Genomic DNA, 6,402 nt, shown 5'->3' on the forward strand with positions numbered 1-6,402 from the left:
CTCCACCTCCTCCCGGCAACCAGGTGATGACGCTGACCCCAGACAGCGTGAGGAGATCCTTCAGCAGGATCAATGCACGCAAAGCTCCGGGTCCTGACAACATCCCTGAGCTTGTACTGAAAGACTGGGCAGCAGAACTCACTGATGTCTTCACAGACATTTTCAACATCTCACTGAGTCAGACTGTTGTTCCCACATGTTTCAAAACTACCACCATCATTCCAGTTCCGAAGAAGCCATCTCTATCCTGCTTCAATGACTACCGTCCTGTTGCACTTACTCCCATCCTCATGAAGTGCTTTGAACGGCTAGTCATGCACCACTTCAAGTCTGCCCCCCCCCCCCCCCCGGACCCCTTCCAGTTTGCATATTGGTCCAACCGCACGACCGATGATGCCATCGCCACTGCCGTCCACTCAGTACTCGCACATCTGGACAAAAAGGACTCATATGTCTGAATGCTGTTCATAGACTTCAGTTCAGCATTCAACACAATCATCCCTCAACAGCTCATTTACAAACTGGTCCAACTGGTGCTCAACACTTCGCTGTGCAACTGGCTGTTGGACTTTCTGACTGGAAGACCTCAGGCAGTACGGGTCGGCAGCAACACATCCTGCACCATCACACTGAAGACTGAGGATGTGTGCTGAGCCCCCTCCTCTTCACTCTACTGACCCATGACTGCACACCGTCACACAACTCCAACCTCTTCATCAAGTTTGCCGATGACACGACTGTGGTGGGTCTCATTAGCAACAAAGATGAGACAAACTACAGTAGCGAGGTGAGCCACCTGGCCGGATGGTGCAGTGACAACAATCTCTCTCTGAACATGGAGAAGACGAAGGAGATTGTTGTTGACTTCAGGAAAGCGCACACTCAGGACGTTCCTCTGACCATCAACAGTGCGACTGTGGAGAGAGTGAGCAGCACCAAGTTCCTGGGTGTGCACATCACAGAGAACCTCTCCTGGACTGAAAACACAGCAGCACTGGCCAAGAAATCACAACAGCGTCTATACTTCCTCCGCCAACTGAGGAGAGTCAGAGCCCCACCCCCCATTATGTGCACCTTCTACAGAGGCACCATCGAGAGCATCCTGTCGAGCTACATCACTGTGTGGTATGGCGCCTGCAACACGTCCTGCCGAAAGACTCTGCAACGCATAGTGAGAGCAGCTGAGAAGAACATTGGTGTCTCTCTCCCTTCCCTCCAGCACATCTACGGAACCCGTCTCACTTGCAAAGCCCTCTGCATCGCAGGTGATCCCACCCACCCGTCTTACAGCTTCTTCAGTCTGCTGCCATCAGGGAGGAGTCTCCAGGCCAGGACCAGCAGACTGAAGGACAGCTTCATCCACCAGGCTGTCAGGAAGCTGAACTCCCTCCCGAACTTGCCCCCCTCACCTCTTCTGTCCCAGGCACCACTGAACTATGAACTCCCGCCCCCCCCCTCCCAGTTCCCACATCCCCAGGTCCTTACACCCCCCCCCCCCCACTAACATACGATGACATGCACCAGTCACTTTGTGCAGCATTGGTATCACTTCATTGATTTGCACTTGATTTAACTTTATTTTTAATTTTATAATTTTTATACATTCCCTTATTTTATAGTTTTATCTACATTTTATATTTGATCTAGATTTTTAGGCTCTACTGTTAATGTTATCTGTATGCACCGGGGGTCTGAGAGTAATGCAATTTCAATTCTCTGTATGTATGTACTGTACATGTGGAAGAATTGATAATAAAGCAGACTTGACTTGACTTGAACAGTCTTCCACACACACACATACACACATCCCACTTCTCTGGATCTCTAGAGCTAGAACAGATATAATTTCACAGCTGAGCTGTTAAATCCACTGAGCTGTGGGCTGTACGAGATTTCACACCTGAGGTTACAATAGCGTTACAGATTGGATCTGTGACTTTACTTACACTCCCCTTGAGCAACCCCCGCCTCCCATAACAAAAGAGTACATATCCTCTCAATGGATCTACAGCAGTCATTTGGGTACTGCTGTAGACCCAAATGATTTATGTACCAAATGCTTTACACATTGATTTATGTACCAGCACTTACATATTTTCAGTATCTAATATTATTATTCATAATTATATTCCAATTTGTAATAATGATTGTTCATAATTATTTACAATATATAACATAATATTCAAATTATATTAATGTAAATGTACATGTATAAATGTTTAAGTAAGGGATAATCGTTACACAAGCATGCAGATTTTAATGTACAATGTGGAGGCAAAGATGTGATATATCTGGCTTTTACAGCTCAAGCGATTGCCTCAAAACATCCTGCCTGAGGAACTGCGAGCGAAGACTTTCTGATCCCTGAACGGTATCTACACCTTCAAGTTGTCACCACAGCTTCAGAACGAGGCTGAGCCATCTCCCGAAACCACCCGAGGAGCTGATTATGCAAATGCAACATGCTAATTAATTGGCAGTCATAGAGGAGCGCTCGTCTCCCAAACCCTGCACCACAGAGATTGCTTTCTTGACAGCGGATGGGGGATCGTGCCCAAAGGCAACAACAAAATAACAGAGATTTACAGTGGCTGATGATAATCAAGAACCATAATTGCTTTTTCAATCACAATGATAATGACACAATCTTGATGTAGTGCATTGTAATTGTGCTATTAATATGTATACTCTCTCAGCACTGCAGCCATCTGTTGTGTAGAGAGAGAGAGGTGCTCAAGGGCTCTTCAGCACTTGAAGAGGACGCGTCACACATCTTACAGCCATCGGATCGAGGTCAAATGTGTATATAATGAGGGCGTTAAATGGCTGGTTGGCTGGTTAAGAGCAATTTACTCTCTGAGGGGAAACACTGAAAAGTAATACACCATGTTAGCACTGGTAATTAAAGATTACAGTGTATTCAAGTGAGCTTTGGAGTCACCAAAGATGGTCCCTTGTTCTGGCAAATGATAATGGGTGTGTTTTTGACATTTTTGAAAAATTACTTCAATAATAGGGCCAGTTATATAATGCTAAATAAGTTCAACATTAACACTAAAATATTTTATAATACAAGTTATTTTGTATAATAATATACAGTCATCAGAATTTTGTTAGGAAAACAATGCAAGGTAAATCAGTTCTTTCTGCTGGAGAAAACTATGCTAAATCTAAATAATTCAGTGCAACAAACCATATAATCAATGCAGCAAAATAAACAGGCTTATAAATGTTTAAAAAGTGAGGAGAATACACTATCAATATCTTTTGCTGTTGAAGTCAAATGTTCTGCATCCGCTCTAAACTATATATTATATATATAATAATATTATAGCGCAAATTCATGTCACTTGATTTAATGTATACAAACTAAATTGCTGCCAACAAGAGTAGGTTGTGTGAGATTGCTGCAAACCATCATCATAGACATATGACTTAAACTGTATTAAATTCATGACTACTTACAGTATGAGGATAATCATGACATGGTCTGACCACAATGTTTTGTAAAGTAAAATATAGGCTACAAAGATTACCGTAATATTTTTTTATCTAAATGTTTACCCTAACCATATTTGATTAGGGTATTGTCACGTAACCATGTCAATGAACACACACGAAGATAAAGATAACAATAAGCAGTCTTTAATAAATCAACAAATAGGTAAATCCAAATCAAAGAGAAGTCAGGAGACACACATAACATTGACAATACCTGACAAACTCAAACTGAACCGACAGGAACTTAAATACACAGACCAAACTAGGATAATTAGCAAGACACCCTTGAACACAATAAACACTTCTACATTTAATGTAGAAAAATGCTGCTAAATAGATCATTTCCTGCTCCCACTCGCTGTGAAGTCAGTTCACAACGCCGCTTTTAAGCTCATATACCAGTCTCTTCTGTCTGAGTCTGATGAACACCTGTAACGCACAGCTGTAACCTCAGACGATCTCTCCATAGCTTTATTGCTTTTACTAACGTAGTCACCCAGAGCGACTGATGAAGTCAATGTGGGCCCAGAGCAACCGGCTGCAAATGATTAATTCTTTAGACAAGAAGGTAATCACACATTCACCAGGTGTGGGATGTAATACACTCTCCCGTCTGTCCAGATGGTATAGCATCGAAGAGCCCTTAAGGTTTCTCCGTATCCAATTCTGCCTGGAATGCCAACCGTGGAGCAAAGGGTTACATACCAGGGCCGCACAGCTCAGCCTGTAATAGAGGGGGTAATTAGATCGAGCACGCCGCATACTGGCATATGGTACCTTTCAACTGTGAGCCCGCAGCTAACAAAGGAAGGAGTATTTTACATGGTGCAATCTCTAATCTCATAAAAAATACTAAAGACATGATGTAAGGCTCTAAGGTGCCATGGATGCCGAGGCATATTGCATTTAGATGGAGCCTGTGGGGCCCGGAGCTGAAATATGGTGATTTGATTACAAGCGTCTGTAAATAGCTTTTGCCAGTTCAGTCGGCCTACGCTGACAACGCGATTTGCAGCACAGCTTTCTTTGATTCGATGGGAAATAAAACACACAAACTCACTGCAGAGCCTCACGTTCTGAAGCAAGATGATTTGAATTTCACCAAAGGCTTCGCAAAGTTACTTGACATTCCCGTTTGAACTCTTTTGAAAAATCACCTCCATCTTTGAGTGTTCACAACAAACTGCAAGGGGAAGTCGTGGCCTATTGGCTAGAGAGTTTGACTCCTAACCCTAAGGTTATGGGTTTGAGTCTCGGGCCGGCAATACCACGACTTAGGTGCCCTTGAGCAAGGCACTGAACCCCCAACTGCTCCCCGGGTGCCGCAGCATAAATGGCTGCCCACTGCTCCGTGTGTGTGTTCACAGTGTGTGTGTGTTCACTGCTCTGTATGTGTGCACTTTGGATGGGTTAAATGCAGAGCACCAATTCTGAGTATGGGTCACCATACTTGGCTGAATGTCACTTCACACTCCTGACCACTTCACATATAGCCTGACCGGTTGCAACCTACAATCTTGAAGTTTACTGTAAAGATCTGTATCGGATTTAATCTCGCACACATGCCAGACGGAAAGCTGGCACCCGCCACGGCAGATTTCACGAATGAATACTGTGCAGCGAGGAGCACAACACTAAACAGATGTCAATTACCAAAGCAAAGCATGAATTACAACATTGGTGCTTTTTTAATTTTATTTTAGCAGATATTTGTCACGCAGCACAAAGTCAATTTGATTTACTGATGCGTGCAGGGATATTCAAACAGCAAACTTTCCACTCAAGACACCCAGAAGTGAGGAAAATAACTCAATCGCAGGTCAAATGAGCAAGTAATGAGAAATGGCCCTAGGACAGAGAAAGTCAGCTCTGCTAGGGAGGTGATAAACATCTCCAATTCTCACTGCAGAACACAAGAATAGAGGTGCAAGGAAAGGTGAAAGTGAGAAAAGAGCACTGAAGGTTTTTTTTTGTGCAAAAAAGGTGTTTAAACTTGACAGCGCCTTAAAGGAGAAACAATCTGAGCTGTGATTTCGCCTTCGCTAGCCTGAGGCCGTTAGCCTACAGAGCTCAGACTCCGAGCTCTGTAGAGGCAAAAGACCTGCAGTGAGAACCATTTACGCACTCTGGATGCAAATTTTGTGCGTTTTCTTCCACTTTTATCACACACACACAGACACATCTCTGATCACCCTATGGGCAGATGTGCCTTTAGAAGTGATGGATGCAGTAGTTATTTTTTATTTATCCTTATAGAGAAACATATACAGCACATCAGACAAGAGAAATGTAGCTTCTTAAAGGGACAGTACAAAATATGTATAAAATGTTTATTAATGCTATTTTTTAGCATTTTTAGCATTGAGGCGAAAAAAATTATCAGAGCCTAAATCTGTCATCATTTATTCACCCTCAAGTCTTTGCAAACCTGTATGACTTTTTGAAGGATGTTGTTTCCCATTGACTTATGTTATATTTTTTGACCATACAATAGATGGCAGTGACAACCGAAATTGTTGGCAACATTCTTCAAAACATATTCTTTTGGTTTCCATGGAAGAAATTAAGTCATACATGCCTGGAGCAACATGAGAGTGAGAATGACAGATGACTGAAAATTCATACAAAAAAAAAAAAAAAAGGTTGAGTCAAGCTTTATGGTGTAATTTGGCTCTGAAAAAAGTACATTCTTTTATTTCAACTTTAATGTTAAGTATCATGGGCCAGATTTGATAGCAAATTAATTGAGAGCATTTTCTAAGGCTCTAACAAAGAAAACCATTGTACTGGAGCAAAAGGAGCATGTGATTGGCCAAGTCATTTGTTATGTTTCAATCATTGATCATGTCATCATTGAACATGCATAAGCGTTTCCATGTGTACCCCATGCTACAGAATCTG

The sequence above is a fragment of the Carassius carassius genome, chromosome 49, assembly GCF_963082965.1.
Source record: "Carassius carassius chromosome 49, fCarCar2.1, whole genome shotgun sequence".
Lineage (NCBI taxonomy): Eukaryota > Metazoa > Chordata > Actinopteri > Cypriniformes > Cyprinidae > Carassius > Carassius carassius.